The sequence below is a fragment of the Sus scrofa genome, chromosome 1, assembly GCF_000003025.6.
Source record: "Sus scrofa isolate TJ Tabasco breed Duroc chromosome 1, Sscrofa11.1, whole genome shotgun sequence".
NCBI classification, from domain to species: Eukaryota; Metazoa; Chordata; class Mammalia; order Artiodactyla; family Suidae; genus Sus; species Sus scrofa.
In genome coordinates, this window is record NC_010443.5 from 108,533,217 (window position 1) to 108,545,762 (window position 12,546).

The window sequence follows — 12,546 nt, forward strand, 5'->3', positions numbered from 1 at the left end:
TTCCAAGAGTTGTTTGTTTTCCAGATGCTTCTTAAAAAAAAAAAAAAAGTATCCTGTTCTATTTTTCATGGGTACATTATTTTCTCTTCCTGAGGATTAACCACAGAATGTATCTTTCTTTTCTCCTTTTTTTCTGAATGTCTCTATTTTTCTCTGAGTTCAGTGTTTTATTTGTTTTAGCTGCTATTTTTTAAATTAGAGACTTTTCCTCGATTATATGATTTTTGGTTATTTAGCCTTATTTAAGAATGAAGCATGAAAAAGCTGATTAAAAAAATCTGTGTGTGTCTGTTTGCGTGTATGTGAGAGGGAGAGAGAGAGAGAGACTTAAAGGGAGAGGGAGAAGGAGGAAGGGAGGGAAAGAGAGGGAAAGGAGGGAGAGGGAGAGAAAGCGTTATTGATTAAAAAGCTTCAGGCAGGATAACTAGGCAGAGATCCCACTGTTTACTTAGGTGGCTCTCACTGTTTATTTAGGTGACTTGCAAGCCATTTCCCTTGGGCAAATTTTACCTGAGGAGAAACCTCCAGTCTCCTGCCTGGTGGGCCCATATCTGGCTGCCTGCTCCTTGGGAGTTAAGCCAGGGAAAAAACTGGTGGGCAACACAGGAACATTATAAAATGGAAAAGACTGTTGAGGAAAATTTTATATTTGATAGCTCAAAAAAATCAAAGTAGTACCATGTGGAAAATCTGTGTTCAATACTAGTAATTTGGCTGCATAAGAACCTCTGGATATATGAGGTGTCACTGTATTAATAACTGCTAATATAAATGCGTGTTTGAAGTATGGGTACAACATGTATCCTTTACAACCCCCCATTCCTCAGTTTGGTCTTCTCTGGCCACTGAATGCCACCGTTGCCCCTCTCATCTGAAAGAGTACTAGTACAGTATGTGTGCGTGTGTGTGTGTGTGTGTGTGTGTGTGTGTTGGGGGGATGGAATGGTGGTGGAGGAGTGCAGAGCTGTTTGGGAAACAATTCCATTCATAGGAATCCTGAGTCCTTACAACCTTTAGGATTTTGTGCTGATGAGGATCATTTCAGTGGCCGGTTGGGCCTCTACAAAGCTCTCAATTGTTCCTTTTTCCCTTTTAACTGGAGATCAGATGTGTAGGAAGATGCCGCTTTGAAACATTCTTATTCCAGCAAGAAGGCTCAGTTTAAGGTACAAATGTCCTTGTACCAGCCCTGTGCACTCCAACTTCCAAAGGGAAGAATGGCTTTTATAAATTTGCTGAATTCTTGAGGAGCTCATGTTCATTAAGGCTCACTGTTTGCAAACTACTTTGCCATGACATACATATCATTTGAAAACAGGAAGTTAGCTTTTAATCATAGGATGAAGTCAAGTGTTTCAGAAAATAAAAGGCTTCGGGCTGAGAATTTAACATGACAAAGGTCATGACCAGAGGGTAGGTGACTGGCTTTGCCTCTTTATTCCATCTTTGGGTATGTGCACTGTTTGCCCATCTCTTACACATCTATTTTGTGCAGGGCCTCACTTAACATTCTAGTCTCTGCCAATCAGATGAGCTACTCTGTCAAAATGCAAGGACTCTGTTAATACACAGACTTCCCATGTACAAAGATGAGGAAAAGAGGCTTTATTTTCACTGCTGTTAAACACATCATTGTGTGACTGAACCATAATTCACTTATTCTCTTGTCCACTCACGATGTTTGGGTGGTTTCCAACTTTTTCTATTACAAGCAACGCTGCAATGAACAACCTGGCACATCCCTCCTGGTGTGCACATGCTAGTTTCACTAAGGCAAAAGTTCTTAAAGTGTGATCCAAGGAGCCACAGGGATCCCTGAAACCCTTTTAGGGGGTGCATGAGGTCAAAACTACTTTCCAGAGCAATTTTCACTCTCATTTTGTCAGGCCTGTGCAGAGGAGTTTTCTAGAGGCTACATGATATACACATAATTATCAGAAAAGGCTATTAAAATCCTCCTACCATTTCCAATTATAGAGCTGTATGAGGCTGTTGTCTATGAAAGCGAGATGATAAAGAGACTTGTGAAATGTAAACAATGCCACTCATCGCCCTACATTTGAAAGTATATATTATGTTAACATAAAATATGTTACGTTAACATGTAATGAGTTTATTTTAAAATTAGTTAATAAATTTTAAAGGCTTCAGAATTAATTTCTTTCTTTCTTTTTATAAGGGCTGCACCCATGGCATCAGGAAGTTCCCAGGCTAGCAGTCAAATCGGACCTACAGCTTCGGACCTACGCCACAGTCACAGCAACTCGGGATCCAAGTCACATCTGTGACCTACACCACAGCTCACAGCAAGGCCGAATCCTTAACCCACTGAGCAGGGTCAGGGATTGAACCAGCATCCTCATGGATAATAGTGGGGCTTGTTACCATTGAGCCACAATGGGAACTTCCCAGTTTTAATTTCTATTATAGTGAATATCAATAGATGTAACCGATATAAACAAAAGCTCTTTGGTATAGGATCGCCAATAATTTTTAAGAGGATAAAAGAGTTCTGAAAGCAAAAAGTTTGAGGACCACAGCACTGGGGTTTATACCTAGGGATGGAATTGCTGAGTTGCAGGGTAGGTGCACATCCAGGTTTAAACAGTAAATCTCATAATCACTAAAGATTAAATTCTGTTTGACATTATTTATATAGAATCCCACCCCCAAGCCCCAGCACAATTCAAGTATATATAGCTCAGAAATGTATATATATTTGTTAAAACTGAAAACAAGAAATAGAGGGGCAATATCAGGCTCAAAATGCAGGCTAGTGGTTATCTTTTGTGAGAAGGCAGGAGGATAGATGGAGGAAGACAAACTGGATTAGTTCTTTTTGAAAAAAATTATTTTCTATTATAGTTTCCTACAAGATATTGAATATAGTTCCCTGTGCTATACAGTAAGACTTCGTTGTTTATCTCCTTTATATACAGTAGTTTGTATTTGCTAACCCCAAACTCCTAATTTATCTCTCCCTCTCCATGGCTTAGTTCTTAGTTCCAGTGTTCATTATTGTGCTTTATAACTTACAGATATACTACATTTGTCTTTCATATGTATTAAGAATTACGTAGTTTTTTAAAATTTACTAAAAGTAGGAACAGTTTCTGCTCTCAAGGGACTTTCAACCCAAATAAGGTCTGAGTGGCAATCACCCTCCTCTGATCAGAGGTTTCAACCAATTGAGAAACTGACCCAGGGCTAAAAGTATCATCTCTATTGTTGCCAAAACTGGATCTGACAAAGTGGAGACTAAAGGGTTTCTCCTCTCTCACCTGATCCAGGTGGACAGAGGCAAGCTGGGGATCCCCTGCTGATCCCTCTCTGAGTGGCAGGGCCTCCCTGGTGGAGGAGGAGGTAGGAGAGAAACCACTGAAGGGAAAAGGAGAAAGAGGGGCCTTCCTTCCTGCAGAGCTCAGAGGAAGTCCCCCACACAAGCACACCTAAACCACTGGGATGCTGGGCGAGAGGTGACATATGCTGTAGGAGGGCCAAGAGCTGGCGAAAAGTGCAAGTCAGAGTAATCTGCAGCTAACAGTGTGATGGAAGGCTTCCCAGGGGGAGGCCACAAACATTTTGCCTCCACGTGAAAGGAGAGGGGACATGGTGCCTATGAACACAGAGGCTGACATGGCAAGACTGGTCAGTGGGCTGAGGTCTGAGCTGGGGCTTCTGTGATCATCATAGGACAGAAATGGCTCTTCTCTGGACACTAAAGGTGTGTCACCTGAAAGTGAGCTTAGCAGAGTGGGGAGTCACCAGGCTGAGCAAGTAGGCAGGGTTGGGGGAGGGGTGTGTGTGTTGGTGGGCTCTCTGTCTCTTCCTCCAGCTGCTGACATCTGGACAGGCACAGGGAGACCCAAGGAGGCACAGGGGTTCTGCCCTAAAGCAGAGTCCCCACTTCACCCCTCAGGGGGATAGGTTACCTGAGTTTGTGACTGGTGGCCTGCCAGCAGCTTGACTTTGGGCGACGAGCCAGGGGAGTTACTCTCAGGGAAAACCTCCCTCCTGTGTGTCAAGGTCTTGTTTTCTGTGCATCATTTTCTTCGTGTTCAGTCCTCACAACAACTCCGTGAGGTGGGCACTGGTATCTCCCGTTCACAGGTGAGGAGGGTGAGGGGTAGGGAAGGTGAGGACTTGCCCAAAGTCACACAAATGGTAGAGAATGGCGTCTGGGACCCTAAAACCCAGTTCTGTCTGTCTCTCAAGGTGATGTCCCTCCCATTATACTAGTTCACCCTTCTGGGCCTCAGTTTCCCCTTCTATAAAATGGGAATAATGTCTATGTCCCAGATTCAGCATGAAAACTAGCTGCATAACTTGGCACAGTGGCTGACCTTCCTCCTTCCCCTCAAGTGCCAGGTGCCGGGTCAGGCTGCACCCTGAGGTTGCACATTCACGCTCCCTGGGTCTGGCTGTTCTCAGCTACTTTCAGGACAGGGACCTATCCAGAGAGGGCTGGACTGTGAGTTTCACAGCTCAGTTCACATCACTAAGGCTCTCATGTTGCTCACAGTTACCGCTTTTGCCTCACTGACCTTAGGGAGAACCTGCTGCCCTCCCCCACCTCCATTCATGCTCATTCACACCCAGGCAGAACACAGACCCAGGCTCTCATCAGAGACTCTCACTTTTGACTTGATTCAAAGCCAGTTATTCACCACAGGCTGTGACTATGAGAAACCGCAGTGGACTCACAAAGCAACAAGCTAAGAGAAACACCCCTCCCACCCCCTTCACCCCCCTCAATGGGCTATACCCCTGCTCTTGCATCCTCTTAGATACTGGCTTCCTCTTGACTGCATTTAAAGGGCCACTGGCCTTATGCACAAGGCCAGTTAGTCGTCTACCAGTTCCATTTGGTTTGATCCTATTTAATTAGATTTAATTCCTTTCAACAGTTAAGTGCCAGATGCTGGGCGAGGCTAGTGTGTTTCGACTGCTAGAGCTCGGCTCCAAGAAAACAAATTTGTCAAGGACTTAACTCAAGAAATGGAGTCTAATTCACAGGTATTTTAACTAGGACAAAAGATGGAACAAGAGGGAATTGGAGGCCATGTGAGTTTTATTATGACTGAGGAGTTTAGTTCTCTGGCTGTCATACTGATACTGCGTCCCCCTAGAACCGACTTTAGCTGCTGGAGTTTCTGATTAAACTACTCTGTCCCAAACTTTACCCCCTTTCGTGGGTCCCGTACTTGTTCCTCTTAGGATTGAGGAGTATCAGAGAAAAGGGGGGATTGAAACTGAGTAGGACCCTGCAGGATCCTCCTGGGTACAGAGGCCCTTCATGCCCCCACTTTGTGTATATAGAAAAAGGCTTTAGTCTCCTAGGCCTTCCCTGAGTTCCAAAGAGAAGGACCAAGAAGTTACTAATTAGGAAAGAGAGGAATGCGGGGACAAAGGAAAAGCAGTTAAACAAGAAAAGTTATAACAGGAGTTCCCATTGTGGCTCAGTGGGTAATGAACCTGACTAGCATCCATGAGGATGTAGGTTCAATTCCTGGCCTCGCTCAGTGGATTAAAGATCTAGTGTTTCCATGAGCTGTGGTGTAGGTCGCAGATGTTTTCAGCAGATTAAAGATCTGGTGTTTCCATGAACTGTGGTGTAGGTCGCAGATGTGGCTCAGATCCCGCATTGCTGTGGCTGTGGCTGTGGCCAGCGGCTACAGCTCCAATTTGACCCCTAGCCTGGGAACCTCCATATGCCGCCGGTGCACACTAAAAGACAAAAAGACAAAAAAAAAAAAAAAAAAAAAAAAAGCTATAACAAAATTTCAGCAATGAAACAGAGTCCTGGTTCTTTCTCAAGGGACATACATAATCTGATATACATCTTTGAGTTGTTCTGCAGGAACTAAGACACCACCAGCACCACCACCCCCATCCAGGTGGAGAATGGCCACTACACACTGAACACCAGCATGTAGATCCCAGGCTGGTTGGAACCAGAAGGCTGATGATAGAGATTCCTGAAATATCAGCCTATCACCTCATCACCAACAATTAGAAGAAAGGCATGTGCCCTGGAGCTCTCACCCCAAATATTGCCTTTAAAAACCCTTTCCAGAAAACCATGGGGGAATTCAGGTCTTTTGAGCATGGGTTGCCTGTACTCCTTGCTTGGACCTAAGTTTGGTTCATTAATAAGACTGCTGAGGAGTTCCCGTCGTGGCTCAGTGGTTAACAAATCCGACTAGGAACCATGAGGTTGAGGGTTCAATCCCTGGCCTTGCTCAGTGGGTTAAGGATCTGGCGTTGCCATGAGCTGTGGTGTAGGTTGCAGACACGCCTCGGATCCCACTTTGCTGTGGCTCTGGTATAGGCCAGCGGTTAAAGCTCCGATTTGACCTCTAGCCTGGGAATTTCCATATGCCGTGAGAGTGGCCCAAGAAATGGCAAAAAGACAAAAAAAAAAAAAAAAAAAAGACTGCTGATCCCCACCAGGCAGAGGGAGCATTCATTCATTCATTCACATTTCACCCCAAACAGGGCATGCTGTTACAGAACCAATCTTGGGTCCACTTGCCCCTCACACAACAAAGTCAATCTATGGACACCAGGTTTGTAGTGAAGGAAAGTGCAGTGTTTATTGCAGGCACCAAGCAAAGAAAACAGGCAGCTAATGCTTAAAAGACCAGAACTCCCCAATGGCTTTCAGAGAAGGGTATTTATTTATTTATTTAGTCTTTTTAGGGCCGTACCCACTGCATATGGAGGTTCAGAGCTGTACCTGCTGGCCTACACCATAGCCACAGCAACATGGGATCTGAGCCACATTCTTTGACCTACGTTACAGTGCATGGCCATGCTGGATTCTTAACCCACTGAGCGAGGCCAGGGATCTAACCTACATCGTCATGGGATACTATTTGGGTTCCTTAACTGCTGAGCCACAATGGGAACTCTCCAGAGAAGGGTTTTTAAAGGCAACATTTAGGGTGAGAGCTGCAGGGTGTGTGCCTTTCTTCTGGTTGTTTGGTGGTGAGGTGACAGGCTGATATTTCAGGAATCTCAACCATCAGCCTTCTGGTTCCAACTAGCCTGAAGTCTACGAGCTTGTGCTCAGCATGTAGTGGCCATCCTACACCTGGATGGGAATGGTGGTGCTGGTGGTATCTTAGTTCCTGCAGAACAACTCAAAGGTGTATCAGATTATGTATGTCCCTTGAGAAGAAACTAGGACTCTGTTTTATTGCTGAACTATTATCATTACTTTTTTTTTTTTTTGTCTTTTTAGGGCCACACCCATGGCATATGGAAGTTCCAGACTAGTGGCTGAATCAGAGCTGTAGCTGCCAGCCTACACCACAGCCACAGCAATAGCAATGACGGATCTGAGCTTCATCCACGACCTACACCACAGCTCATGGCAACGCTGGATCCTTAACCCACTGAGCGAGGCCAGGGATTGAACCTACATCCTCATAGATACTAGTCAGATTTGTTTCTGCTGAGCCACAACAATGAGAATGCCTACTTTTCTTTTGTTTCTGTATTCCCTCTCTTCCCTAATTAGTAACTGCTTGTTTCTTCTTTTTATTTTTATTTTATTTTTTGTCTTTTGTCTTTTGTTGTTGTTGTTGTTGCTATTTCTTGGGCCGCTCCCGCGGCATATGGAGGTTCCCAGGCTAGGGGTTGAATCGGAGCTGTAGCCACTGGCCTACGCCAGAGCCACAGCAACTCGGGATCCAAGCCGCGTCTGCAACCTCAGCTCACAGCAACGCCGGATCATTAACCCACTGAGCAAGGGCAGGGACCGAACCCGCAACCTCATGGTTCCTAGTCGGATTCGTTAACCACTGCGCCACGACGGGAACTCCTGTTTCTTCTTTTTAGAACCCATGGAAGGCCTAGGAGACTAAAGCCTTTTTCAAAGAAATGAAGGACATGGGAAGGGGCATATGTACTGGGAGTTGCCCTGCAGGGTCTTGCTCAGTGTCAAGCCACAGAAAGTTGTTCCTACGGCGCAGTTTAGAAACATGTTTATGCCGCTGTAGAGCTGGAAAGGGAAAACCAAGGGGAAAAAATGCAAATCAAGTTGGAAAAACCAACATACTTAATGCTGTTCCATCCAGCATTCTCTCAACTGGAAATTTCCAATTTTGACATTCTGGTTCACACACTGTAAATATATATTCATCTATTTTGAGTGAGCAACAGGTATCACAAGACAGTATGTGAAGAATGAAAGATATCAAAGTTAGTCGGTAAATATAAAATGAGTTAAGCTAGTAAATTGCACGAAAAACTATGTGTCAGCCAGACCTTAGGAAGAGAGGCAAAACAAGAGGATGAAAAATCCCCCAGCAGAATCAAAGAATGTTTACTTTCTTGCGACCACAGATGTGAAGAGAGCTCAGAGGCTAGTGGGAGTTTAACAATTTTTTTTTTCCTTTTTAGGGCCACATCCGTGGCACATGGAGGCTCCCAGGCCAGGGGTCAAATCAGAGCTATAGCTGTTAGCCTACACCATAGCCACAGCAACGCAGGATCCGAGCCACGTCTGTGACCCACACCACAGCTCACGGCAACGCCAGATCTCCAACCCACTGAGCGAGGCCTGGGATCAAACCTGCAACCCCATTGTTCCCTGTCAGATTCGTCAACCACTGAGCCATGACAGGAACTCCCCAGTTTAACATAATAGAGTTCAGGTTGAGGTAGTGGTTACTCTATGCAGAGTCCCCTCCTGGTTGCCCCGGCAATGAATCATCGCTGTACAGTAACAAAATCATATCGAGAAGAAACCCACAAGCACGAGAGAGCTTTTGGGTCTACACATTTGCTGATTCTCCTTCTGACTTTGGCCTAGTGAAGGTAGGAAACAGATGTAGTTGTGTATGCCTTTTACTCACTGGCACCACTGCCTGGAAGGAAACTTCAGGAACCCAGGACTGGCAAGTTTCAGGAGGATAACCTCCTGGAGGGTGCCTGAGGGGCTTGGATCAGAGACTTACACCAGCCTATCACTAGGAGGGGTTAGAGACAGGAAGGCCTGAGTCCACTCATTAGCTGGCTAATAACTCTTGAGCGTGTCATGGAGATGTCATAGGGAAGACAAAATGAATGAGATGACATTCGTGTCCCTAGGGGGAGGGGAAAGCAGAGGCATACATACAATTAGTTGTAATATAAGGCACACTGAAGGGGGGTAAGCAAAGCAGGAACCCTTTTCCTCTTCAGTATTCTTTTCCTATACAGGCCATGTTTTTATAGAAACAATTTAGCAGATATGAAAATAAGCAAAAGGAAAAAATTAAACACTATATGACATCCCCTGGAGAGGACCATCATTAACATTTTGGAGTGTATCTCTTCAGACCTTTTTCTTATGCAAATGTATGCATGGGTTCAAAAGATATACATGCTCTCTCTATATATAGATGAATATTTTTCAGAGGCATAATTATACACCATAAAGAGAAGTTTATCTTTTGGCATCTTGCAATACACTGTGAATATCTTTTCAACTAACACACATATACTGGCCACAACATGTTTAATATCTGCATAGCATCAATGAGTTAACTTTAAGATAATTTAGCTAATAATAATAAAGTGAAGAGATAAGGGGTCCCTGTTCTTCCTCTCACATCAAGTAAGGGGGGCTCCAACAGCAACACTCCAAGAACTTGATACGCGTTTCTTACAGTTTTTGGAGCTGGTATTGGGCTCAGATCCTGCTTAAGTCTAAAGGGCAAATGTAGGGTGGCTGCCCGCTGATGGACAAGATAAAGGAGAGAAGCTGGGATCCGTCTCCAGTCCCAGGGTTGCCGGGTGAGGATGCGAGAGCATTTCCCATGGACCACACACTGGAGAGAAACAAGTTGCTTGGTGATTGCATCAACATAAAGGTTACAGAGGATAAAGGCGCTCAGACTTTATTTCGATGCTAATGAGGACCCATTGGGAGGCTGAGATAGGGAATGATGCTGTTAGAAGCTGGCTGTAGGGGATGAATCTACTAATTATGTGTAAAACAACTGGAGGGAGGGGGAGATTAGAGGACAGGAGGTCAGTTCAGAGGCTGTTACCAAAGTCTGAAGACAATGTTCCCTCCTTCTGTGGGGGTTAGAGAACCACATTCAAGTCTGCTCTCTTCCAGCAATGAACTTGAATCAGTCAGTTCACTTTCTTGAGCCCCAGTTTCTCATCCAAAACAAGGGCATAAAAACAACCCCAAGGAGTGATGAAAATGCTTTGGAACTTGCTAAAGGTGATGGTTGCACAATGTGGTGAATGTATTAAATGCCATCAAAGTGTACACTGTATAATACTTAACTCCATGTTATGTGCATCTCACCTCAATTAAAAAACAAAAACCAAAATAACCCCAAGGGTTGTTGTGAGGATTAAGTGAGTCTGGTGGATTTGCTTTTACAGTCACTCTTAACTAGCTTTCTTCCCATAATTTGCATTAACCCCTCTTGGCCTGGATCCCTCCACAGCCTGAGAGTCAGCAATATATTTGGGTTCCCTTTAAGATTTTCCAGGCTTTGCAGTTCAGCCTGGTTATTAAAATCTGCTCCTGTACAGTTTCTCATTTCAGTAACCCTCCTCCTGGTCCTGCTGCCTCTGCACAGAGTAGGCCTGTGCTGGCTCCATGGGGTGAGGCTGAGGATGGGCTGGGCTTGGGAGGAGACAGCGGTGGTGGTTGATGGCAGAGGAAGCTAGAATAACTGGTTCACAGTAACTTTTCTGGGGCTTCCCTTGCCTGAGTCATTGCTATCTGGCTCCAGGCCACAGCCTCATCTGGCTGCTGCTGGGAACCAGCAGGCCAGGCTCTCCACCTGCTTCCCTCTGGGCTGCACTGAAGAGGCTGCCTCCCTGCAGGCAGCCTTTGGCCAGGCCCCTGGAGCCACAGAAGACCCCAGTGGGCAGCCCGATCTGTGTGGGGGTGGAGGACTTGTTGTCCCTCATTCCAAAGCTCCTCTCAATGCGAGCTCCAGCTGGGGTGACGGTTTGGCAGCCTGAAGGCTCTCCCCTCCCCACCACCCAACTAGTGTCCAGCTTCCTCCTGAGAGTCTTCCCCCATGTCCTCTTAGCTCCTGGCCCACCAGCTATCTAGGGTGAAGCTACTCTGCTGAATTTCAATCTAGAACTTGCTTTCTCGCTTGCCACTAGTGGACACATTTATTTTATTAATTTTTTTTTGCTTTTTAGGGCCGCATATAGAAGTTCCTAGGCCCATGCCAAAGCCACAGCAATGCCAGATCCAAGCCTCATCTGCAACCTACGCCACATGCTTAACCTACTGAGCAAGGCTGGGTATTGAACCCACATCCTCCTGGACACTAGGCAAGTTCATAACCTGCTGAGCCACAACAGGAATGCAAGACATACATTTAAATCTCCACCCCCTCTGGCTTCATACTTGATTTTTCATTGATTCCTGCTAACACTTTCTTTTGGTGACTTAACAAGGACAGATGACAGGCATGGTTGATGGCTCCTCCCTCACTTGTCCCTGGTCTGTCACAGTCATGATATGATAGACTCTAAGAAGATAGTTCTTGAGGAAAAAAGGATGGCGGAAAGGGGGAGAGAAAAAAATTGATCTTCATTTTTGTGCCCAAGCCAGCCCTCATCAGCAGAAAGCACACCCACCAGCCCCTGAGATGCTTGCCTGCCAGCACTTTAGAACTTCTGGCTCTTCTGAAGGGAGCTGTCACAGGGAGACAGATGTAAAAGAGCTGGGGCTTGGAGTTCCTGTTGAGGCTCAGTGGTTAACGACTAGTATCCATGAGGACATGGTTTCGATCCTTGGCCTCGCTCAGTGGGCTAAGGATCCGGTGTTGCCATGGGCTGTGGGGTAGGTGGCAGACTCGGCTTGGATGTGGCATTGCTGTGGCTGTGGTGTAGGCTGGCAGCTACAGCTCTGATTGGATCCCTAGCCTGGGAACCTCCATGTGCCTCGGGTGCGCTAAAAAGGCAAACAAACAAAAAAAAAAAAAAAAAAGAAAGAAAGAGCTGGAATTTTTCAGACCAGAATGGAAGAGCCTAGAGGCCCATCTCAAGCCTCCCTCCTGGCAGCTAAGGCTAAAATTGCCCACAACACTGAAATCACAGTTTAAGAATGGTAGTGCAATAACCCCCTCTTCCTCTTTTCTGTGTCAAGAACTCCTACCCATCCCTCCAAGCCCAGCTCAACCTTGTACTTCTGGTATCTGAGCACTGGTCAGGACTCCTTCTTCTGTGTGCCCCATGGGGTGTGCCAAGGGTCTATGAAACCTTGGGTGTGGGAGGGCAGAATGATTAGCACAGCACCCTTCCTCTCTCCCCTGAGAGGGTGTCCTTGTGAGGTTCCCTAGATATCACGTATGTATGTGGACAGGTGCTCTAAGCTACAAAGCACCATATTAAAAATAATATTTATCATTAGTTCCTTGTACCTGTTCCCAAACTGTGAGCTCTTTGCATGACAAGGATGATTTATTTAAAAAAGAAAAAGTGTAGCCTCAATACCACACAATGGTGGGCAAAGAATAAGCCATTTGATGGATGTGCCAGGCAGGAGAGCTGCCTTAACACAGGCCC